Consider the following 26,482-nt stretch of genomic DNA (forward strand, 5'->3'; position numbering starts at 1 on the left):
CCTTCTTTCCCCTCTTATCTACTTCTCATAAAGGAAAACAAAAGTGGTTTTAGTTTGTTTATTTCTAAGGTAGCTACCAGCCTTAGTGAGACTAGCAGCTCTGCATAGACACTAGATTTCCCGATAACAAAATTGCGACCATACTGGGGAACGAATAGATTGTTTGTTTGTCTATATTTGTTTTCTTTATAAACTTACAGGCTAAGCCTGAAGTCAAGCCAGCTAGCCTTCGATTGCATTTGCTATGCAAGTGCAAAGTAGATCAATGCTGCTTCAGTCTATCTCCAGGTTTTGTTTATAAATTGAACAATCGATTTACAAGCTCTCTAATTGCCCTTGTGGTGGCTCTAGTAACCTCCTTAGATCTACCCCTATGATTTATTTACTGATTACCACTTGCTCGGACTAAGTCCCTGAACTGAGCTGCAAACTGTGACCCGGAACCCAGTTGAAGTCTCGTCCCTAGACCATCGCACTGTCTCTTCTTTGGAATCTGGATGCATCGCACTTCCCGAGTGTGGTAGGTGCACTGCATCTCACTTTCCCTGTGTTACAGGTGCGCTGATCAGACAAGGCATCTTCTGCTCTTAGATTTTGGTTTTTGTGTTCACTCTTTTCAACTCTATTAAGGAGTTTTGGTATCTGTAGTCAGTATACCTCTGTTGAAACCCCCTTCCTTGCCATTATTCCGCCTCCATTGTGCAAATAACTGTAAATGTTTTTATGTATTTTGAGCCATTTTCAGTTCTCTTTTACAAAGAAGTAGCGTAATTGAACTATCGTTTCTTGATTTGAAAGTGTCGCAAGTGTCGTTTTCAGTCATAGAAGAGAATCCGATTGTTCTTGATAGTCGATTAAACTGTTACTCTTGTATTTGATTTGAATTAGTAATTTTTCAAGTGTCGAAAGCAAGTTTTTCAATTCCAAATCACAAAGTGTCGTCATTGTCTTCATTTTGTCTTGAAAAGAAACTTGTTAGTAATGTCGCTTTGAAAAATAATTCAGATTTGCGCTTAGCTTCAATTTTTTCATTCACACATTAAGAAGGCTGAAAACAAATACATGCATGTGCATTTGCATTTAGACTGTTTGTTGGTTTGATTTAGGACAGTGCATATAGTGTGTGCTCTCTACTCTATGTTGAAAGAATATCATCTCTCTTTCCTTAGTAGCTAGGATTTTCATTGCAAAAAGAAGATTAAACGATTGTTTATCATCTTAGATTGCATTTTAGGAATTGTACATCTACATCACGCGGTGAACCTGAAAGGCAAATTTCTTAAGCAAGATCAACTGTAAGATAAATTTAATGAATATAAAAATGCTTTGGAACCTGACGCACAACATTTAGAAGTCTAGGCTAGAGACGTATTCTGGCGTCGTAAAGCCTGGTAACTGTTGTTTTCATTGATGGTTGGGTGATTCCTCCACTTTGAGACGATAAGTGCCAGTACGGACTTGTGCTCCCACGTATCGTTGAGTATATATTGGGATACCACAACAGGCTTTGTCCTTTATCCATAGGAAGCCGTGTCTGCCGCCCTATCGATCGCAATGCACTGAACACAGCATTTGAGAAGATTGACTGCCATACCGTAAAAAGTATTCTGCAGTTTTGCGATTGGTTTGGTAATCCCTCTGTCTAGATTTCCAGAGTAGTCCCTTTCGTTCCTTTTCAGACTCCTTAAAGGAAAAGGTCCATCTGAGCACTTGTCACTTCAAGCTCATTAAAAATTGAAGGCGACTAGAGTCATCTTTTGTTTTTTCTCGACTCTTAAAAATTGAAAAAACAAGTTGTGTCAAAGCATCTAAAATTTATTTTAATCGGAATAAATATCACCTTTCCTACGTTGGTCTTAGGTTGAGAAAAATGGAGTCCACCAACCAAGGAGTTCCCTTGGAGGAAATCCTAGTCCTTTCTCCTCTTGGGGATATGTTGGTGCACCCCATATGGCCACATTGTTGCTTCCAGGATTGACAATCGGCTTGCCCGTATGGCTCTTCTCAACCTCTGTTGTTCATAACACTGTGATTCCTAAACAATCAAGTCAGAAACTAAACGATACCAGAGTTACCCCCCAACCTTCTACTTCGTCCAATTCTTCCTCTCCTCCTTCCTCTTCGCTTGATGAAGTTGGTAAAACCAAAAAATCAAGTAATCGAGAACAAGAAGGAGAAGAAGAAGAAAGAGAAGAAGAAGAAGGAGCCAAAAGTGAAAAGGGGCAACTAGGCATCGTCTAGCGAAAACCCACACACTGCACTATCTAGGCCTAAATCGCCATGTGTCATTTGCAAAGGATACCAGTATCATTGAGATTGTCCTTGCATCCCTCAGATCTTAAGGGACTGTTCTCCTCGTTTGCACAATCCAGTGTCATCAACCTCTGATGATCATGTTGAAAATACACCGTCGACTAGTGAAAGTGAAGCCCCTGGACAAAAAGGAAAATGTAAATTTCCTTGTAAACTGTGTGAAGGTGATCACGCCGTCCACTGTTGTCCCTTCTTAGACGAGGCTAAAATAGTTTTGGACGATCGTCCGGTTTCACCGTTGCAGCTTCCTCCTGGGTATAAGAAACTCTTGTCAAGTCCTTCACTAGTTGAAAATCTGGCTGACACGCCATTGTGGTCGGCCGAAGCGCCTATCATTGAAGATAAACCATCTGAATCCACACCAGATGAAATTCAAAAGGTCGAGGCAGCAGTTGACCTGGTCTTGCCTTCAGAGGATCCATCTTCAGATGATACAGTCACCGGAGAGAACAAGAATGACACTGTCCAAATTCTATTCATAAGCACAGACTCCGATGAACATGGGGGCGGTCTACCCATTCCTTTACCACAGGATGGAAGTTCGTCAGAGTCGTATCCGGCCGTCTATTCGGTCCCACCTCCAAGCAACCTAGTTGTTTCCTTCGATTGGAATCTGCTAGGCAGACCCCACTTACCGGCTAGTGTGCCATTTCGAATCATTGCTCAAATATACCGAATGGTCATGGCGGTACCATCAGAGATGAAGGGGCTTCTATGAGTATCCTTTCCTCAACTGCTTGGAAAGCGCTTGGTTCTCCACCGCTTTTTCCTGAAATGAGAAATCTAACAGGCTTTGACAAAGGAACCAGTCGACCGCTAGGGATCCTTCCCAATGTGCCGATAACATTGAGAAGGAAAACCATTCACATGAACGTAATGGTAGTCCAAGGACCCCTGGATTATAATATACTCCTTGGACGTGACTATATTTATTGCATGGGAGCCATTGTCTCCTCACTCTTTAGAGTAATGTGTTTTCCGCATGAAGGAAGAGTGGTCAAGCTCGTAGACCACTCTTCCTTCACACATAGCAAATAGTCATATACCATCCCTGAATGATCTTTTCATGCAAGGAATGTCTCATTAATCCCCAGTCTGTCCTCCTGGTGAGCGCGAGTGATTCAGAGGATATGACTGAAACCCAGGGGGCATGCACCCTGGCCTGTTTCGACAGGAAAACCTTGGGTATAGGGTAGGTTTCTGCGAAGGATATATGACTGGTTGACACACTCGTACATTTAGGAAAATGGGGTTAGACCGGAATAAGATACCTCTGTTAAAAGGTAGGCCTTTCCCGATAAAACAAATGTTTTGTCTACAAATTGAGGGGTAACCTGGAAACTCTACTTCACTATACCTGGGGACATGCAAACCTTTTGGCATGCAAGTGAAGAGCGACCATTTTTTTTTTTTTTTTTTAAATTTGTAGGTCCTCTAACCCTTTAAACTCGTAGGATTGGTCTTTTCCTAACTTGCATAAAGAAAGGATGCGGGGAAAAGCTTTGGAAAAATGCCATTTTTAAATGAGGCATCCTTATTATATGACTGGATCGAGCAGTTTTAACATGGAATTCAAGCCCGTTAAAAAATAAACATAAGAAATGAGCAAATGTTCCCCCAAAGTTTAAGCTCATTAAAAAATGAACCAATTTCTGGTAAAGAACCATCGTGAATGTATTATCATCAGCCTTTGAAGCCTTGGTCGTGTTCTCATCATCACCTTCACTCTGTATTGGCCGATCATTCACTTTCATTTGATTGTTTGCCCTTTTGAGGAACATCTGCGAAGAGTGATCCTGTCAGCCATCCTTGTGACACTGCCATGATTCGAAAATTCCAAACCTTACCTGGAATTAGCTGCTACCCGAATTTATCACTCGTTCCTAAAAAAACAAGTCTCCTTTAAGCTCTTTTCAACTGACTCGTAAAATATGAAAAGATTGCCGAGCAATTGGCCTCTCCAGCTCGTTAAAGGGACCGAAAGTGTTATCCCTCCTTTAGATTTTAATCTTTTTGGACTTGAGGGATTATTACACAAAAAGATCGAGTGCTTGTTTTGTTCGGCTCGTTAAAAGTACCGAAAATTCATCCCTTTTGTATTGTTTTATACTTTTTCTGACTCAAGGGATTATATGATGAAAAATGATTATTGGAGTTTTCTTTACGTCCCTTTTTCAGACTCTCTAAAATTGAAAAGGACCGAGTTATCCTTGTCGTTAAACTCGTTAAAACCAAAATAGTGACAAACTTGTCCATACAGACAAGAACGAGTTTCACTATCGCTAGGCTCGTTAAAACATAGTGATGGGTTTGCCCGAAGGGAAAATTATAGAACAAGCATATGTTATCCTCCTCAAGCTTGAAAAAAATAAAGAGGTACTGGTCAGCAATGACTGGGGAAAAATTGGGAAGAAAACTTGAAGAAAATTTATTGGTAGCAAGTCGCTCTTGAACATGACACTTTCACTCTGCATCCGAGTCAGATTGGGTTGTTCTGTTCACTGGTCATATCACCATGGGTCCATCACACCATCCACATTTGGGGTTAACGCTACCAATCCATCATGTCAGTGTCACCGATATATTCAAGAGAAGTCGCTCAGAGAATTCACCTGTGTCTCATCCACTGTAATACATTTACACTCCATTCTTTCATGACCGCCACCCTGAACCTTATGTCATCAGATCGTTTTCACCTCCATTAAAATCATTTGCTCTGTTCCATGTCATTTATGTGGGATTCACTAAGGCCCTCCTATGATGGATCGCTTCTTGTCGACATCAGCTCATTATCCAAGAAGTCAATCTAGGAACAACCCTTTCAGTACTTTGAAGCTTGCATGCCTCAATGGCAAGTTTCCCACTTCCAGCGACAGGTTTGCATCAATGGCCTTCGACTGAAATATTTTGCATGGTGTTCGATGCCAAGTACCTTATTCACACCACGTGAATTGTACTGTAGTAGCTTGAGGATCATCATCATTATCGATGATTCCTCTCGCGCCTGTTAACATCTTACATCATTGGCTGGTAATCAGGCAATGTCTTTCCATGTGCGACTCCAGAACATCTCTCACATGGATCGACTTGTACTTTGAGTGAAGATCGAATGAGATTGAAGACCCCGGATCTAGTTTCATCCATCCAGGCTGTGATATATATTTAGGAAAATAAAGACATCAAATGTACATCATTACTGCATAGATAATCATCCAACCCGAGGGATGATGGCTCTACCAGAATCATCAGTCTGCACTCAGACGATTGTCTGTCTTATGTACATGAAAATGAATTTATAAAGCTGAGCATGGGAATGCCCGCCTCAGCTAGATCATGAAAATATTGTGAAGATAATGTATTGTATTGTATCTTATTACAGGTCGCCTTCTAGCTCGAAAAAACTTCAGATCCTCATGATAAATCATTTCACCCGACATCAATAGATTAACGACTTCATGCTTTAGGGGGAAACTGTTATAGACATTTTTGGGCACTGCAACCCCAATCATAAATGTCCATAAACCAAGGGCTCTTAAGTCCCTAAAAGTGTTGTTCCAACTCCTAAAAGAACAAGGTCAACTAATTACATCTTCTCCCAGAAGTTCTCCATGAAAAACTACTCAGAACTGGTCAAAACTAGACCATCTCACCTGCTCCACGGTCAAAGTGCACTGCATCCCACCTAAATACACACGGGAGGTGCGATGCATACTAAAAATCCCTTCTATGGGGTGCGATGGGCGAGAGTGGACAAATGGCAGGGTCAATCTGCAAGGTGGAGGATCATGGAATCTTCCAAAAACTTCTCCTGTGACACTTGCCTTTCTGCATTCTCCCAGGGATGAGTAAGAGATCATCAATCTCCAAGTGGAATCAAGAACTATCAGAGAGAGGACACTAATCAAATCTCAAAGGCTGACTCACCCCCCTTGTAAACATCTATATATGGATCCCTCATCCTAGAGATCCAGAGGCTGGAATTTTTTATCTTGTAAGGAAGTGTTGCTGGTTTCTTGGTGCAACATCATAGTGTTGGGTGATCTAAGCTTTTCATGAGGTGAAGAAGGGCTTTCTTACTGAGAGGATGATGTTGGGTCAGAACAATTGGTTGTAATCCTCTTTGCTATTCTTGATTATTAATAAAGCTATTCAAGTTCTCCTCCACATTCTTATATGATTGATGATATATGCATTTGTGTGGTCAATCTATATCTGGTCCTATATTGTTTATGATAGTAGATCTATGTTCTTGGATAGTGTTATACTGCTTTGATTCTACAGGTGCTCTTTGAAGCTGGGTAGACGAGGAAGCGAGTGGTAAAGATCTATCAGAAGGGAGAGGAATAAAGCAAGGAACCAAGCGCAAGACAGAGGTTGGTCTCCTTCTTTCCCCTCTTATCTACTTCTCAAAAAGTTAAACGAAAGTGGTTTTAGTTTGTTTGTTTCTAAGGTAGCTACCAACCTTAGTGGGACTAGGAGCTCTGCATAGACACTAGATTTCCCGATAACACGGATCATAGATGATATGGTCTTTCTAATTCTCTGATTTAGTCCTGAATAGACCTTGTTCAAAGTGTAAATAAAACTGGATATCTTGGAAGGTGATAAAGTTTTTAGGGGGTGAGTTGGCTCTGTGAAGAAATATACTACTTTTCTAACTCTCAGTTCTAGGAGTTTTCCTTAGGATCTTTTCAGGATTATCTACTATGGTAGGAGGTTTGGGATCTAGATGAGATCTAGTAGAGATTATTTTAGGAGCCAGTGTTCAGATCTAACACACAGAAAATCTGAATATTCAAAAACAAAAGATAAACCAATCTTAGGAATAATAATATCATAGAAAGCTATTTAACTGTGTACTCCAAATTTGAATGAAGGAATATTTTTTCAATGTCCCCAGTATGGTTGCCACTATGTTTTCGTTTTGTAATTTTGAAGATTGGCAAGACAAAAGTCACAAAAGATACATCAAACCACTTACGAGTGCAGGAACTAGCCTTCCTAGACTCAGAGAGGGCTCTCTCTTTGAGATTTAGCTTTAATTTTTTTTTTAGTGCTGGAATATTTTAGGCTAGATATTAAGAATAAAGAGATTGTTTGTTTGTTTGTTCATTTGGTTGGAGAAAGATCATTTCTTAAGTTTTCCATTGGGTAATGGAGTCACAGGTCGGGGGGTAACATCAATTTTACAGAGCGCTTACAGGGCAAGCTAACTATCCTCACTAGATCTTTTAAAGCAGAATGATAAATGGAATGATAGATAATGATATGAGTTAGGATTACAAAGCATTTAAGTATTTTGTAATCGTACTTCAGAATATATTGTAAATACAGATAGCAGTAAGGTTCTCCAACAACATATATTAAACTATAATTTTTGTTTTACAATGAGAAGTGAAAATGCATGGATAAGTAAACATAAATACATTAAACATAGAGAGAAAAACATCACCAGGTCAAAACAGATCAAGTATCCTGTAAACTGTCCTTTTATTGATGCTCCAACTCAAAATTACAATGCTCCAAATAGAAAAATAGTTCAAATGACTAGGGTCCAACCCCTAATACTCCCAATGCATGGAGTATTTAAAAAAAAACTACAATGATTTGCCTTGTACACTTGGCAATCTATTATTTATTACAATGAAGGAAAAATTGACTAATGTAGCTAAAGAGTAGCCATGTTGAGAAGACTGGGACAGGTGTCCCTCCTTTTCTAGAATGTTGTTGCTTGAAGTGTTAGTTAGACTGGAGTGGTTTTGCTGACGTGGCTGGTGCTGACTCAAACCTATATGACTACTCTAGTCATCCTTGTCTCATTCTTCTTGGTAGTCACATAAGTCACTCCATGCTTCCCCTTCAGGGATCTTAATTTTGATTAACCTTTGGTACACCTCATCAACATCAGTGTATTTGGCAAATTATTGCTTGACCAAAAATACATGCTTCAGCTCATGTTGGATATAAATCTAATTGTTGATTGCTTCTAGTAAAGATTTTCTTGTTATGCTTCCTTTGATGTTTGACATATTTGTAGCATATGTGGCTATGCCTTGAAGCTTATGGACATAATCCCCTCTGTCCAGGAGTTTGTCATTTATAACAAACAGAGAGGGAAGACCCTTTTGGTGCAGAGGCTACATTCTGTTAAAAAACCTGTTAAATGTCAACTCTAAAACTTGGCACTTTTCCTTTAGCTACACATTTAAACTCTTCTTTGTCAACACCTTCTTGAGTTGTAGTATGGTCTCTGTCCTGTCTACCACTCCCAAGTTTTCCAACTCATATTTGTTTCTTGCATTAAGGAACTTGATAATTCTATTTATTGTCTCTGGCATATCTCCCAACTCTATGTTGGTGGTTGAAATGGCTTCTTTGGCTTTTTCTAGCAACTCTTTCTACTAAAAAATAATTTGGATGCTAGGCCAAATTTCATTCATCCAATCTATTATATTGTGCCAAATGATTTCCTTAACCCTCCCTAGAGTATTCCCAATGAACGATTCTTTTTCTGACTTCTAAAGCTTCTCAATCAATGCCTTTTCTCTTTGCATCTCTACCAAGTGGTTATCTTCAACCCTTTTAATATGATCTTGTAGCACACTAACTTGGGATTCCAGCCTTTTAATTTCTTCATTTTGCATATTCATACCCTCCATAGATCTTGCTAACTATTCCATACTACTTCCTGCTCCTGTTGCTATACCTGCTGGAGTAGTTATGGGGAGGGACATTAGAGGAAGGGTCTCCATTTTGGTGTGTTACACTAAAAAATGTCACCATGACTATTTACAGTTAGTATGGCTCTATCAACAGTCATGCTATCCTCTTAGGCAAGTCTTATGCCTCTGCTCTCCATGTCAAACTCCAAAAAGAGAGAAAGTCTTTATAAATGTATTTATCTCTGGGTACGCAGGTTCTCTCAACCTTACCTGCGGGTACGCACCCAATGTTCACAAAAGCTGCGTACTTATACGCTTTGTATGTAAAGGGGCAGGTGCGTCCCCCTGTAAAGGTCAAAATGCGCAAGTTTCATCTTTAAAAAGTTACTTGTGGTCATTTCTAGAGCATTCTAGAAGGTTGTTCGTCGTGTATTGAGCACCTCCATATGGTTCATGTACCCCTACCAAAGAGGAACTTATCCCATCAATGAGGGAGCTATCCCATCCAAAGAGGGGATTATCCCATTGATGGTGGACCTGAATAACTTCCTCTAGACCACTATAAATACAGGCATTGGGCCAGAAGGAGGGGAGGTTGGAAGCTAAACATTTCTAAGGGTAGATGCTGTTGGAATTAGGACTCCCATTTAGAAGCTTGTGAGGAGATATTGCCATCTTTGCTTGTTCTATTTGGAAGTGGGTGAGCTTTGTCAAAGTAAAGGAGAACTCTTGATGGACCCTAGGAGGGACTTGCACAACACCAAGGCTCAGGTTGTAATTGTTCCTTTTGTTTCCTATTAATGCAAATGAGTCCATTCTTCTCAATAACTTGTTATTTATGATTTATTTCATGTACTCCTTGGTCTATGTGTTAAATATGTTTTATTCTATGAGATTATCAAGTGCTATTTAATCGTTTGATTGTTAGTGGATGCAGGTTTCAAAGTGAAGGAGGAGCTCATCCGGATCAGTGAGGCTGGACTGCTACAACAGCGTTGGATTACAGGTAGGATCTAAACACTTGATTTCTTATATAGTAAATGCATGTTTAGAGAAGGATTGCTCTTGTTTGTCTTGTTTGTCACTAGAGAGTCTTAGGCTCCTAGGGAGGTTGGTTGTGTCCGCACTATCGACTCTTTCCGCCTGACAAATTGGCGACTCCGCTGGGGACTCCATGAATGAGAATGACTTTTCCTTTGAATGAACTTTGCTCTGAGAAAATTGGTTTATTTTTCTGGTTTTTGGCTGTGTGAACTTGTATTTGGGTGGATTAGCTTAGGATTAAATTAGATTTAGTTTTTCTTGAATTTTCCAGTAGGACGCACCCTCTGAGTATTGCACAGTGCGTACCTGTATGCACTGTCGCTGTGTGCACAGAGCGGGCCCGCACCTATCTTAACGGGTTGCCTGCATCCCCTGTTAAAATTTAAGAAAATTCCATTTTTTGCATTTTTTCTCTTAGATTTTGCTTTTTCTTAGTTTTTACTGCCCAGATCCATTAGTCTCTTGTCAAAGATCTTCACCTGAACTTGTTTCGATAGCATTGAGTGTTTTAGTGGATTTCATAGAAGTTTAAGCCCTAGGGTTTGATTTTTGAGTAGGTCTTGTAGTGACTTTGGCGGTAGAAGTTGTCAAGCCTTAGATCTCTCTGGTTTTGTCAGCATTCTTAGAAGTCAGACCTGTCATAAAGTCTACCTGTGAGAGCAACTTACCTTTGAGTTGTCTCTTTGGCAAATTTCAAAGTACTTGTTGATTGAGTATTGAATTCCATTTTACAAAAAGAACAAAAAGATTTGAGTTTTGTTTTGACTGGTCTTTTGATTCTGCATTAGCTGGTCCTTGACTTGATTATGGTCAAGTAAAACAACCTAGAATCATCCTTGTAGGCTTTTGCCTCGTTAGGTTTGCTTAGAGTAAATTTCTTTTTGATTTGCTTGTGAGTCAAGTTTTCATAGATTTTATAACTTTTGAGATTGATTTTTGTTAAAATAGATTTATATGCTTTATTAAATAAGAGAAAATACAAAAACATCTCCTTTGAAAAGTTTTGTTTCAAATAGCTTTGAAGAGTTTTGAAAGAAAAAGAGTTTTTCGTGCACGTAAGGAGTGGTCATGTTTGTATGCTTGGAAAGATAAAGAGAATTGTTTCTTTGATTGTCTTTACTAAGAAAGTTGTTTTCTATAAAATTTGCATTTCTCAACTCTCTTAGTTAGGAATTTCATTGAAAGAGAAAAGTAGCGTAAATCATCCTAGGTGCATTTTTGTAGTGGTTTGAGTCGAGTCTACACACCATTGGTTTCACTTCCGCTACCTTTTGTCTTTAAGAAAAACCATAAAATTAACGCTTAAAGTAAAATCAACGTAGTAACTTTTATTTACTAGGGCTCTGAAACACCAATTTAGATCAGGCTAGTGTCTTGGAGTAGAAGAGTAATTAACTCTCCAAGACAACAAAACCAAACAAGTAGCTTATCTTGTGATAGAATAAATCCAATTGTCTCATTTGTACTCTGGGAAAGCTCCTCTTAAAGGAGAAGCACGAGCTCGTGTCTGAACCAGTGAGGGGATCAATCCTCCCTCGTTGGGAACAACGCCAGACACGCATGTATTACAAACGGTAAACCTCAGATTAACCATTGTCGAGGAGCCAGGGGTCACTTGTCGGTAAACCTTGGATTATTGTCAAGGAACCGGCAAGGGGATTGAGCTTGATACTCTGCCCTTGCGTGTTGTCGGAGTGTAGACTGTTCCCCCAGGTGCATTTGTTGCGGTTGGTAACCTTAGTGACCATTATCTTTAGGATTCTACCGAGGTGACGGTGGAGGGAAGATCCCACTGTACCTGGAGCAGACGTCGGCTAGACTCACTTGGCTTTTCCGGGGGGTTCACTTCACTCGAGACGGTTAAAGTGGAGGAACTTGTGCCGGTCTATTCATTAAGCAGGTTGCCGAGGTAACTGTTCCACCCGCCACTTCTGTACTGAATCCGGCGATGTTGGGTTTCATCTCCAACTAGCGTTTTCGGTCTGGAAGGTTACTGTTTGTGCTTGGTTTGACGCCCTAGATTATTTAGGCGTGTGATTCAAATTTGTTTGGTTCTTTAGAGACTTTAGGTGGTTTTGATTTGAGATTTTACTTTGTTTTCGTGTGTAGTAGTTAAAAGTTTTTAGCTGTGGCGGAATTACCAAGACAGTCCCGTAGACTTCAGGGCCAGTCTCCTGAAGTTGTTTCTGTGGCCGAATTGTTGAGAAGATCCCGTAGACTTAGGGGTGAACCTCCTCGAGACGACCCCAGTAATCTAGAAGGTTTGAAGGTCCTTGTAACTCCTCCTAGTGGCAGTAGAGTAGGTTCACCTGAAGAAGGAGAATCTTCCTTGGTAGTCCATTCAGATTACCAAGGTCTAGAGACAGGTTATAATCCCGAAGCTGTTACAGTTTCTGAGCTTGTTGGTAGTTTTTCGTCTGCTAGTGATACAGGCGAAGAACCTGAAATATCTGAACCTGTTACTCCGACTTCTAGTGTTCCAGATTCACCAAGAGTAGAACGAGTTATCACCGAAAATCTTCCTATTGGTCTGATTGCTATCGAAGAACTTGCTCCAGAGGAAGAAATAGGCGTCTCTAACCTTGAAGATCAACTTACTATTGAGCTCAGGGAGCGTGAATCTATCTTTTACAGTCCTCCTAGAAGTACTACTTGGTACCTTTCGTTAACCAATTATTTAGACAACTCAGGGGTAGGTTTTTCTACACCTCGTACTCCTTTTCCACCTGGAGGTATTTATACTCCTGTAAATATGTCTGGTCAGTCGTCCGTGTTTACTCAAACTCCTGAATCTTTCTTACACGGCGGTCCTTCTGTTCCCACAGGGTATCAATCACTTTCTGGTACCTTTGCGGGGGCATCTCCTCAACCCGTTGATCATGGGTTATTAGCTGGAAACAATGGTAATATACCATTGGGTGTAGGAGACATTTACATGATGTCAGGTTCAGTTCCCGTTTCCCAACCTCAAGGTGGCCAATTACCGCCTGGGGGGCAGCCTCAGTTAACGCCTGGGGGGCAACCTCAAGGTACACAAATTGTGTCTGGGGGGAAACCTCAAGGTCAGTATGTACTTATGGTGCAATACATGCCTCAAGGTCAACCCCAGCCTCAATATGTACCCCAGGGTCAACCTCAGTATCAATATTTACCTCAAGGGTATCAACCCCAAGGGTATCAACCCCAAGGGTATCAACCTCAAGGGTATCAACCTCAAGGTCAAGGTCAACCCCAGTATCCGTATTTACCTCAAGGTTATCAACCTCAAGGTCAATACTCAAGTCAAGGTTATCAACCACCTCAAGGTCAGTCATATGTTCAAGGTATGGGAACTGCACCTTTAAATTATCAATCCTATCCTCAATCCGGTTATGGATCTCAGTATCCTCAACCTGTTACGGGTCAATACCCCAGAATGATAGTGTGGGATCCATCACAGGGTCAACAGGTGTTGCAGCCAAGTATACAGTTGGTACCTCAAGCTGGACAACCCGTAGTTTCTGGTCCACCCCAGCAACCGCAACCTGTCCAGTCAAATGTTCAAACCTCTGTAACTTCGGTAGTTACTCAGCCGCCAATTGCACCTAGTACTCCATCTCAAACGGCTGCTGCAACTACCGCTACATCTGCCGCACTTACTTCTGGAGTATCGACAGCTCCAGTTTCTACTGTCTCTGTAACCACTCCTCAGACATCTTTACCGTTGTCTGGATCTACGATTCAAACCACGGTCCAGATGCCTACAGGTCATCCTGGTATAAGTACGGTTGTCACTACTCAACCTCAATTTGTTCAACAACCATACCAGGGACAGTACCAACATGGGCAAGCTGTCCAACAGCCGGTTTACCAGTATCAACCGTATCCTGGGTACACTTATCAACAACCTCAACAACCCCAGTACGGTCCAGTTAATCCTGGTTTTCCAGGAGGATATAATATCCCTAATGCGACTCCTGTTCCTAGTTATCCTGGATATCCTCCTCCTGGGACTGGTCTTGTGACCCAGAGTTTTAGAGATCCTAACCAGCAGTTACCGTTTATCGCAACTTTGGATTTACCAGACTTGACGCGCCTAACGAACGATCCAATTCAATATCTTCAGTTCTGGCCGCCAATGCCGAATAAGTTGCCCAGTGATATACCCAAGTTCGAAGGTAAGTCTGGAGAGGATCCGTCCAATCATGTGATGACTTACCACCTCTGGTGTGCTTCAAATTCTATCTCGGATGATTCGATCTGCTTACATCTTTTCCAGCGTACACTCATTGGTCTCGCAGACAAGTGGTACATTGAGTTACCACGGGCCTCTTTTTACAATTTCAGCCAGTTAGCTACCTCGTTCTTAACTCATTTTCAGTTGCCGGTCAGATACGATAACGGCACGGAGCTATTAACTTCACTAAAACAATCAACGTCCACGTATATTTCTGATCACATTCATGAGTGGAGACGTCGAAGAAGGTTAGTGAAAGTTTTTATCCCAGACCAAATCTTAGCTGAATGGTTTGTTAAATCATTATTACCGAAGATTACTGAAGATGTAGCTAAGGCCGGAGTAGTTACTGAGGAGCAAGTCATTGCTCAGGCGCAATACCTTGACTTAGTTTATACTCAGTCGGGTACGTTACACGAGAAGATTCCAGATCTTCCAAAATCGAATCAAATCGCTGCTGCTCCTTCGGGATCTCATGCCGCTGATGGTATGATTGGTATCGTGAATACAAAGAGCAAGAAGAAATCTTCCAAGACTTCTACTACTCCTATAATCACTTTGCCTGATTCCCCGACAGGAGAGTCTTCTCCTAAACTTTCCGCCGATATTCACGCTGTAGAGTCATCTACGGCCAAATCAAAAAACGGTGGAAAGAAGAAAGGAAAGAAGAAGGCTAAAGCAGACAAGGCTCCGAAGGAGAAAACGGAAAAGTCGGAAACCAATGACGAAAAGCGCAAACCTCGATATCCTTGTCTTATTTGTGAAGAGGATCATTTCACGAGAGATTTCCCTCATCGGGCCGAGGTTGTGAAAATAGTCAAAGGTTCTCCCACTCCTGCTGTGTTAAAAGATCCATTTCCAAAGCAGGAGAGTAAGATGATAGGTTCTTCCTCGACTGCCAGTGAAGAACCCATTTTGATGATGTCTCATGTGAGGATTGCGACTCGATCGCAAGATTATGGTAGTAAGAATCCTGTTGATGGTAAGGAAGCAGAATCTTCTCATTCTAACCCATCAACCTCAGCTCCTGGTTCCGATCCACTACAGATCAGAAAACCTAACCCGGACTTAGTAATCAAACCACCCGCCAAGGGTGTACTTCGAAGGTCTGCTTTCAATCCACATGCGAGAGCAGCCCAGAATTACAACATTGTTGAGGACTTAGCTGTTTCACCCTCAGCAATGTCGGCTTTAGAAGTGCTGCAATCATGCCCAGCACAACGAAAATTACTTTTGTCGGCTATCGGAGCTGTTGATGTTCAGGACCCGAATCTGATAATCTTCGATCTAGAAAATAGTACACCGCGTCTACCCCATCAAATGGCTTTCCAAATTCCAGTGATAGTAAAAAACAGGCCTATTCATCGGACTGTGATTGATGAGGGAGCTTCTACGTGTATTATGTCGATTCAATGTTGGAGATCTCTTGGTTCTCCTTCGTTGAACCAATCCCCGACCATCCTTAAGGCCTTTGATGGCCGTGGGTTCCGTCCGTTTGGTATTCTACAGGAATTGCCTATAGGGGTAGAAGGTAAAACCGTTAGTCTGGATGTGGAGGTGGTTGATGCCCCTCTAGACTACAACCTTCTTTTGGGTCGAAGTTGGTCATATGCTATGACAGCGGTCGTTTCATCGGTCTTCAGAGTAATTAAGTTTCCATATAACGGTAAGATCGTGACGATTGATCAGCTGACATACTTTTCATCCGACCCAGCCTCTTCAGAGAGTATCCAGCATGTCGGTAAGACGACAATCCCTTATAGGGACGTTGGCGTAGGTTTAGTTAAAGATTCTGGTTTACTGGGAACTTTTCCTTTCCCTCCAATCAACGCAGACCCTTCATTTGCATCAATTCATATGATTACATCAGACAACATTATTTATGATGATCCTTGGATTGTCCCATCTGAATCTGAGATAGACTCATTCGGTGATGCTATGCCTTTGAGTCCATATGAGATTGCTTATGAAGCCGTCATGTCTTTTACCGACTCGCGTTCAACCCAAATCGACCAAATGAATGTGGTCAGTGAAGAATCACTTTTCACATCAACCTTAGAATGGATAGCGTTTCCCGAAGTCGTGTCATCTGACGAACAACTTCGCGAAATCCTAAGTGTAGACGATCTACCATGGGAAGATCTCCATCACAGATCTTCGTTTTTACCTAAGGATGATGCTTTTGAAAATGATTTTTCATCTATCTTTACCGCTGAATATGTCAAAGACGCTCAGAATCCAACGAAACATTCTGATTCAGAGTTGAATTTAGGGAATATTTCTCGCACTATTCCCATTGATATTTCAGTGAAGCCCGGAATTGAGGAAAACATTCATATAGGTGCCTCATGTACAAAAGATGAAATCCAAACTTACAAGGCCCTATTCCAAGAATTCCGCGATGTGTTTGCCTGGTCTTACGAGGAAATGCCGGGAATCGATCCTGCCATTGTTGTTCATGAAATAAAGACCTACCCGGACGCTAAACCCGTCCGGCAACGGTTGCGTCAGATTCACCCTCGGAAAGCGGCTGCGATTAAAGCAGAAGTCGAAAAGCTGTTGAAAGCAGGTTTCATTTATCCAATCCCGTTAACGGATTGGGTATCGAATATTGTTCCGGTCAACAAGAAACAAGGAACAATAAGAATCTGTATCGACTATAGGGATATAAATCGAGCTTGTCCAAAAGACAACTATCCTACGCCTTATATCGATCAAATTATTGATGATTGTGCCGGAAGTGAAATGTTTTCCTTCATGGATGGTTTTTCGGGCTATAATCAAATCAATATTCTACCTGCCGACCAACCAAAAATGGCATTCATTTGTCCATGGGGGACATTTGCTTATTGCAAATTACCTTTTGGGCTTAAGAATGTCGGGGCCACTTTTCAACGGGCGATGTCTTACGCATTTCATGACATCAAGCACATTGTGCAACCGTACCTCGATGATTTGCCTGCTCATTCTTTACATCGAGCTGATCACCTTGTCCACTTACGAGCAATCTTTATGAGGTGTAGGCATTATCGAATTCGGTTGAATCCCCACAAGTGTGTTTTCTGTATAGAGACGGGTCGATTGCTGGGATTTGTTGTTTCAAAAGCCGGCATTCGCGTCGATCCCTCGAAGGTCGAAGCTATCATCAAATTGCCTCCTCCTTCGAGTTTGCGCCAACTCCAAAGTTTGCAAGGGAAAGCGAACTTTTTACGCCGATTCATTCCAAACTACGCCGAGGTCACTAAAGGTTTTACACGGTTGTTGAAACAGAACGCTCAATTCTTTTGGGATGAGATTGCCCAACAATCTTTTGATGCACTTAAACACGCGTTGACCCATGCACCGTTGTTGCATCCTCCCAACTACAACCAGGACTACTTCTTATACCTCGCAGCTTCGCATTCCACTATTGGAATGGTGTTAGTTCAAGAAGATGAATTCGGAGCGGAACATGTGATATATTATCTTAGTAGGACATTAAACCCCACTGAGCTAAAATATTCGCATGTGGAGAAATTGGCCCTGGCAGCCGTTCAAGCTGTCCAGCGTTTTCGTCACTACATTCTTCTCCGTAAAACTACAGTTATTTCGGATTGCAACCCTATGATTTATATTTTGACAAAACAACTGCTAGGGGGCAAGTACTCTAAATGGATCGTTATCCTGCAAGAGTTCGACTTGGAGTTTGAGAAGTCCAAGTCTAAGAAATCCTTAGTGTTTGCGGAATTGATGTGTGATTTCCCGCATGCTGACACAGAAACTGTGGCAGAGGAGTCCATTGCGGACGAATCTTTGTTTCTTATCAGTACTTTAGATCCGTGGTACGGGGATATAATCATCTATCTCCAAACCCAAACCTTTCGGCCTGAAGCTTCAAAGTCGGAACGTCGAAAAATTCGGTTTCAATCCCAGCAATACAAGATTATTGGAGATACACTTTATCGCCGGGGGGCAGACTTAGTTTTTCGACGTTGCTTAACTCACGAAGAGGCTGAGAGGGTTTTGAATGATTGTCACTCTGGAGCATGTGGCGGTCATATGTCTGGGTATGCCACAGCTCAGAAGGTGTTGCGCGCTGGCTATTTCTGGCCGTCCATGTTTAAAGATTGTATCATTGCGGTCCGGAAGTGCCACAACTGTCAAGTGTTTGATCGCAAGATGCGCACACCACCTGCTCCCCTCCACCCTATAATTGCCGTTGGTCCATTCGCCAAATGGGGTATCGATTTTATTACTTGTAACCCTCACTCGGCCGAGGGGCATGCGTATATCATCCTCGCGGTTGATTATTTTACTAAATGGGCCGAGGCGATGCCTACATTCGACGCAAGCGGCAAAACAGCTGCAGTTTTCGTATTCAATCATATTATAACTAGGTTTGGTGTCCCACAAGCAATCATCACTGACCATGGGAGCCATTTTCGAAACATCATGATGACTGAGCTTACAAGCCAGCTTGGTTTGCGCCACGATAGCTCTACTCCTTATTATCCGCAAGCCAACGGTTTGGTTGAGTCTATCAACAAAGTTCTGGTTATCATGATCCGACGAACCATTGGTATTCATCGGTCGAATTGGCACAACATGTTATTTTCAGCGCTATGGGCATACCGAACCTCAGTGAAAACTTCAACAGGGTTCACTCCTTTCCAGCTAGTTTATGGCTTGGAAGCTGTGTTACCCATTGAATGCGAAATCCCATCACTTCAAATGGCTGTCGAATTACTCCCAGCTACTTCCGAAGAGGAGAAACGTTTATTATACTTAGCTCATTAGATGAGACTCGACGTGACGCTGCATTGGCAATCGAGACTCACGCAAAGCGAATGAAAGCTCAGTATGATAGAAATGTGACCCCTCGAAGTTTTTCGGAGGGAGACCTAGTGCTATTATATGATCAAGCTAACGATAAGCTAGGTGCTGGAAAATTCGTTCCTATGTGGCATGGACCCTACATTGTAAAGCGAAAGCTAGCAAAAGGGGCCTATGAGCTGGTAGATTTTGATGGGGACTCTTTGGGTAAACCCAGAAATGGACTTTACCTAAAGAGGTATTATGCTTAAATGGTGGGTATGGAGAATTTTTAGTTAGGTTAGGTTTTCTTTCTAGCTAGTATATTTGTTAGTTTAGATAGTGTGCCTAGTTTAGAGAGTGTGTTTTTAGTTGTTATTCTGGCTTATCTTGGTTTTACTCTTGATATTGCAGATGTCGACGCCTCTCCAAACATACATTGGATTTGCTGATGGTGCTTGTCGTAGTACATGGAATATCTCTTCCGCAGCTTGGGTTATCTATTCGCCCTCTGACGAGTTAGTTTCTATGCATGGGGTAAGCCTCGGTCAAACGACGAACAACATTGCAGAATACAGTGCAGTGGTTGAATTATTATCTGAATCTATTTCATTTGGAATTCGACGTTTGATAGTGAGGTTAGATTTTGAACTTGTTGTATTATAGCTTAATAGAGTATATGCCATTAGAAATCCTATGTTATTAAGGTTGTTTTTGAGAGTGCGTCTCTTGGAACGTGAATTTGATTACATTGAATATCAACATATTCCAAGGTCTTTAAATACATTAGCAGATGCAATTGCTTCTCGAATGTTGGATAGACATTTACGATAATCATGCAAGTAAATTTAAAAACATTTCATCACATATGTTAAACAAAATAAGCCGGTAATAATGATATATATATATAGATAGGAGTGTGTCAAAAAATATACATCGTCTTCGATCATAGGTTGAAAAACACCTTATGATCGGCAAAAATGATAAGTACGAAAAACCAAAAATGAAACATGTGTCTACAAAAGTGATTAGCCAATCACTGGTGGTGCTCTCTATACGAAACCACTGCCCGCGCTACCCTACACAAGAACCTCCTAAAAGGTCCTGGGACTGCGACCACATAGCGCTGAAGTCGAATGGGAATGTCATCTATGGTGGTCTCTGGTATATCCGCCGTCAGACGCTCTAGATCCTGTTCCAGCTCGGCCAAGGTCTCTGCGGCCGCATCCTGTGGGGCTGGCACTGGTACAGCTGGTACTCTCCTCTCAAAAGCCCGGAGGTTGGCTGGACGCCGTGGACCTACATCTGCATTTTGAAAATTTGTGTTGTCAGTTTTGAGGCGATATATATAAAAAACAAAAAAAAAATAGATAAATTTAAAACTTGTGAAAAATAAAGTACCTCTGTCGTCCCATTCTTCTCCCTGTGGAAGAACCATGTCCGGATCACCTCGAAAATCTACTCCGGCATACGGAAAGTCCTGGATCGCAAAAACCTGGTCCTCTAACCAGTGAAAATAACCAGCAGGGAATCGAACAACTGCCGCGCCCTCGTCAGGATGCCGGGCCATCACCGTAACCCATCGTATCAGCTTTGGCTCCCGAGGACCCAAGATATCAACAGTGAGATGTTGAGGGATCAGCATCGGAACTCTCTCTAAGGCAAAGCTCACAACTAGAGGCCCATATCCAAAGGTCTTCAGTTGTCCGTTCTTTGCCCTAGTCAGTTGGCCCTTCATGTTGGCTGACACAGCATCGCACCAGTTGAAGATGGTGCCTCGAAAACAGTCAATCGCCATCCGCATTTGGGACCCGGTGGCAATATGTAGAGCGGCTGCGCCGCAAATTCTGGTAACCGTAAAAGCTATAACCATGAGTTCACGCCGAGAGATGTATTTGATTTCTATGCCTTTCGCATGGTTTTGATTGGGTATGCACCAATCTGCCCGGAGACTAGCAAGGGATTGGCCACCCGGCCTAGTCCCGGCTAGATTGAGTCGCTTGCCCCTATTTGGCAAGCCAGTGAGAAAGTATATGTCAGAGGGCTCTATCTCGAGCTGGTGCCCTCCGATGTAAAAGCATTGCTCATGAATGTTCCATCTCTCAACCAGCCACTCCAAGAATCTCACCTGAGCCCTCATGCCAGGTATGGCCCAGTATTTATATAGTCCGCATGCTTTTAGGGCATCAATGGAAGGTTGGTGACCAATTGCGGCTAAATCAACGTCCTCGTGCTCTCTTTCTCTCCAATCCAACATGGTGAGTTCCCTACACACCAAGAAATAAAGGTTAGAATTAATTTGGGAAAATTTAAATGGTTATTTTTGGGGTTTGGGGTTTCAAAGTCTGCCCTTCGCGGGGTACGCACCCCGCGTTTAGGACACAGAGCGCCGGTACGCAGCTGGCCGGAAGGTGGGATGCGTACCCTGACCTTTTTCCTGTGTAGGAAAAGGTCGGGGGATGCAGGTCACCCTTAGGGCACCTGCGTACCCCGCAGAGCGGTTTTTAAAACCTAAAACCCCCCAAAAACCAAAACTAAAACCTAAAACAAAATTTTAATCGGATGAAATTGAAGAGGAGGATGTTGTGAAATACCTCGAAGAGACGGCGTTCGATTCTGACGGTCAGATTCTCCGCAATGACCACGGGAAGTTTCTTGCCAAAAGCCCTTTTCTCAACCTCAACAGTAAAATGGTAAAATGACATGGTAAAAAGTCTTTTTATAGGTTTTTTGGATGAATGAATGCTAGGTTTGTTTATTTTTCACCATGGAAGGATATTTTTCAATGTATTTTTGCCTATCTTAAACAGGTATGAGTAATGTGTCGTTTTTGTGCAGGACAAAGGGATTTAGAGGGAAAATTGTCATTTTTCACGAACCAAAATATCAGAGTCATCTTTTAAGCCCTTTTCTGACTCCTAAAATATGAAAAGATTGCCGAGCGTTTCTTTTACACTCGTTAAAATGGAATTAAAAGACGGTCCCCTTATAGCCCTTTTCTGACCGTAAAAACAGGAAAAGGTTGCCGGGTTTTTGTCGTTTCAAACTCGATACTGGAAATAAAACAACGTGTCCTTGATCGCTTTTTACTTTTCAGGTCAGTGGCACTAATTATGAAAGTACTCCTTGGTCGCAAGACCAAGCAGTTCCCCCAGGTATTATTTTATACTTTTTCGGGCTTGGGGGACACAAATTTACGAAAAAGTTCAACCTGGAGTCTTCTTAAGTTTTTCAGACTCTCTAAAATTGAAAAACGCCGAGTTTCTCCTATACTGGGCTCGTTAAAATTTCATAGTAAAGGACCTGTTCAATTACAAACAGGAACGAACCACTCCTTCCTAGGGTTCGAATCAAAACTAGGTTGGACTCATCCGAAGGATGAGCTTATAATCAAGCATATGTTATCCTCCTCAAGCTTGTTAAAAATAAAGAGGTACTTGCCAGAAATGGTGGGGGAAAAGAGAGAAGAATGAGCCTATTTGTTATCTTTTGTCTCAGAAGAAACCTTATTACCACTCTTGAACACGACACTTTTTATTCACCTGGGTTGGGAAATCCTTTACCTCACAGTTGATCAAACCACATTGAAAGTCTTCAGCCGGGTTCCGAGGATTAACTTTGAGTCGTTTATCACCAAGCCATCTGTTGTGTCGTTATGTGTTCAAGAGGTCTGCAAGCAAAACTTTCATCTGCAAAATACTTGTCATCCATTTGACCATCCCTGAGTCAGTCCTTACAGCAACATTTCTTCAACTTGAACAATGATTTCGTGTTGTGGGCTTGCCTGCAACGGGTCACTTTCTATCGACATCAACGCATTATCTAGAGAGATGACTTAGAAATCGTCAGTACCTTGAAGTCTGCATGCATCAATGGCAGGTTTCTCGCCTTTGACGTCAGTTTACATCATTGACTTTTGATCAAAGGATTCCGTGAAATGTTCGACATCAACTCATTCATTCACATCTCATGGATTGTACTGGGTACTTTGAGAACCATTGACATTACTGGTGGTCTCTCTCACACTTGTTAACAGTTTACATCATCAACTGGTAATCAAGTGGTTTCTACCATGTTCGACATCAACTCATTTATTCGCATGGCTAGAATCGTACCAATTCGGTGATAACCATCTGTGCTGATTTTTATTTTTCCTGCACCTTCTTTTCCATCTTTGTCTCCATCTATTTGATTTGGATGGACTGTTCTACTATAATTTTCATCATGCTAGCTTTTATGCTCTCTGTTTCCTTTATTTCCTTAGTAATTGGGTCATATGTAGCAGGCAGCGTGAGTTGCTTCTTCAGAGCTACGACGTCAGATATTTCTTCTTTATCACTTCTTCGGCTGCCTTGGTATCTAAGGGGTCATACACAATTTTTATTATTAAATCTTTCAAAGACTTAATCTTGGTGTCATTTGATAATGATGGAATTCTCTCCATCTTCAACTGAGACTGAGCATTTGAAAGATCTACTTGCATTTTGAACAAATTCATGGAAGTGATGGTCAAAGTAGATGAAATCATTTTCCTTGTTTGCTTGTGTATCTCCAGCTGATCAATTGGATGCACATTTTTGACATCAATGTCAAATGAAGTCTACTTGTAGTCTGCTGGAGTTTTAGGCTCTGATGTTTGTGCCTCCAAAAATGCCATGTGCATCTTGCCCTTCTCTGAGTCAAAATCAGAGAGAAGTATGCCTTGCACAGTTGCACTCTACTTCCAAAACTAAGAATAAGTACTCTTCTTGAGCATTTCATTCCTAATTTTTATTTCCCTGAAGGTATTAAATACAATTTCTTATTTCTCTTTAGTCACCTTTGTAAATGAGGACACTTGGAGATTTTGTTGTTTTTCTGAAATTGGAGTAGAAGGAAATGATTGTTCTCCAGCTGGTGACTAATCTAGAATATCAATTATTTTGATCACTGTCTATGGTGGTGATCCTTTATCTATATACATGTGTTTTTTTTTGGCTTTCTTTCTGTACTTCAATCTAAACCTTTTTATGGAAATATTAGTTCCTGGTGATTGCTCTTCTCTAGATCTCTTCCCTCTTATTCCTTACTCTGGCTCTTTTCCCTTTTTAGACCTTTCTTCATTAGTTTGTTTCTCCTGTGGCCTTGGGGTTTGTGCACTGGATGAGGAGATTACCTGCTCCTCGACCTCTTGTAATGTATCTAGCATCCACTCTATTTGATTCATGTATTTTTTGATTTCAGGTCTTTGAGTGTGGATGTATGCCGTGGATTTATTTTCCTCCCTCTTATTAGAAATAATACCCCAAGGGTCATACGACCAAGTGAAGCTACCGGTGAAATTCATCTCTCTTAGTCTTCTATCCGCCTCCTCTCCTGCAGCTCTACTATTACAAATGAAGGGACCAATTTATGACTTCATCCTGAATTTGGATTTCTTCTTAGCTGCTACGAAATGCATCTCATTTGCACTAATCATCTATCTAATATACTCTAATGCAAATATCCTCATGGGGAGGAACTTTGGCAGCTTGTAGGGAGCCAATTCACAGCCATACACTCTTATTTCAGTGTAGTTTTGGTACAAGTACCAATCACCAATTCTGGATTGATCAGGCAGCAATATAACTCTTTTTATGTCTTCACTTATCCTTGGTTCTACAGTTCCATTGAGGAGGCTCATTGTTGGGTGTACAAGCATTTCCACAAATGTCTTGTAACTGAAATCCTTTTGATCTTTCATAATGAAGGTTGTCCAAAATATTACTGATTGAGGCTCACCTTCATCATTCATTTTTCTCAATGGAAACTAAAACCTGTCTTCTTGAAAATACAAAAACATGTAAACCAACACTGAGGAATAATGAAAAACTTCTTCTGTGAAAAATTTGACAAGTTGTTCATGAACTACATCTACTAGAAACTGGCTAAAGTTGAAAATGATTGAGGGCTTGTATTCAATGGGGAGGATAGATAAGAAAACTGTAATAGGTTCATCCAGCCATTGATCAGAATAATAACAAAGTAGGTAGGAAATAACTGAGGCAATATGTATGGTTCGGTTAGGGAAAATAAAGGAGGAATAAGGAGGGTTTTTGCCTAGCAGAGGTGTGTTCTCGACCATGAAAATATCTAATGTGTTAACTCTTTTAGAGAAATGAAGTTTTTGGTACATTTCAATCAAAACTTCATGTGAAAAAGGAACAAATCCTTCAATAACTAGGGCCTGCATCATCTGCATGATTGATTGAGCATCAATTGTGAATAAAATATGTCCTGTTGGGGCCATCATTACTCTTTGTTGTAGGTTGTAACATGAATGGTACTTCTTGATCAGTTTTGGACAACTCTGTGTTTTAGGGAAGATATAGAAAGGTAGGTTGGTGTCCCACAGTCCTATGTCATCCATTTCCTCCATGGTTTTTTCCTCCCACCAGCAATATACATTAAACAGATCAAATTCTAAGAGGGTTTCATGGATCTTGAAATCCGTATCAGCCAATGGTAAATGATCTAAATCTAGTGGTGGGTGCACCATTGGGTTGAAGATTTTTGGTTCTTTCTACTTAGCTGCTATTGATGTCTACTCTGTAACAGAAAAGGATGAAAGAAGTGGGATTTTTAGTGAGGGAGAAAGAAAGGGATTTGAACAAAAATGGGATTCAAGAATAGGAATTGACGATTACTGCTTGAAATTTAGTAATCCTGGACTGTGTTGTTGTTCTCTTGCTCTGCTTTGTGTTCTCTGCAATAGATGAATGGAGTGGGAGGAAATGCCTGCAAGTGAACAATAATGTTTAAAGTTTGAACTCAGAGAAAATTTGGTGGTTTTATGATTTGAAATCAGGCCATTGGATTGGATTAATTTGGCGCGGTTTCGTTGGCCAATGGCTCGACCTCATTTATGGCTCAATGGTGAGAACGGGAATGATTGGATGGATGGAACGGTTTGGTGTAGTGAGGTAGCGAGTGTTCAATGGTCGCTTGGGTGTGTGGTTTGGACGATACCAGATACAACTTTTTAGGGGGCCTGCGGAGCGATAGGCAGTATGAGAGGGGGGAGGGGTGAGAAATCACGAGAGCACAACACGTAGGGAAGTGGAAGTCACTTCACGCTTCCCCTTCAAGGATCTTAATTTTGATTAATCTTCGGTACACCTCATTAGCATCAGTTTATTTGGCAAATGATGGCTTGACCAAAAATACATGCTTCAGCTCATGTTGGATGTAAATCTGATTGTTGATTGCTTATAGTAAAGCTTTTCTTGTTATGTTGCCTTTGATGTTTGATATATTTGCAACATCTATGTCTATGCCTTGAAGCTTTTGGACATAATCCCCTCTGTCCATGCATTTGTCATTTGTAACAAATATAGAGGGAAGACGCTTTTGGTGCAGAGGCTGCATTCTATTGAAAAACTTGTTAACTATCAACTCTAAAACTTGGCACTTTTTGCTCAGCTGCACGTTTAAACTT

Source organism: Pinus tabuliformis, chromosome 3_2, assembly GCF_031772625.1.
Source record: "Pinus tabuliformis cultivar Carrire ecotype Pingquan chromosome 3_2, CPIR1, whole genome shotgun sequence".
In the NCBI taxonomy this organism is placed as follows: domain Eukaryota; kingdom Viridiplantae; phylum Streptophyta; class Pinopsida; order Pinales; family Pinaceae; genus Pinus; species Pinus tabuliformis.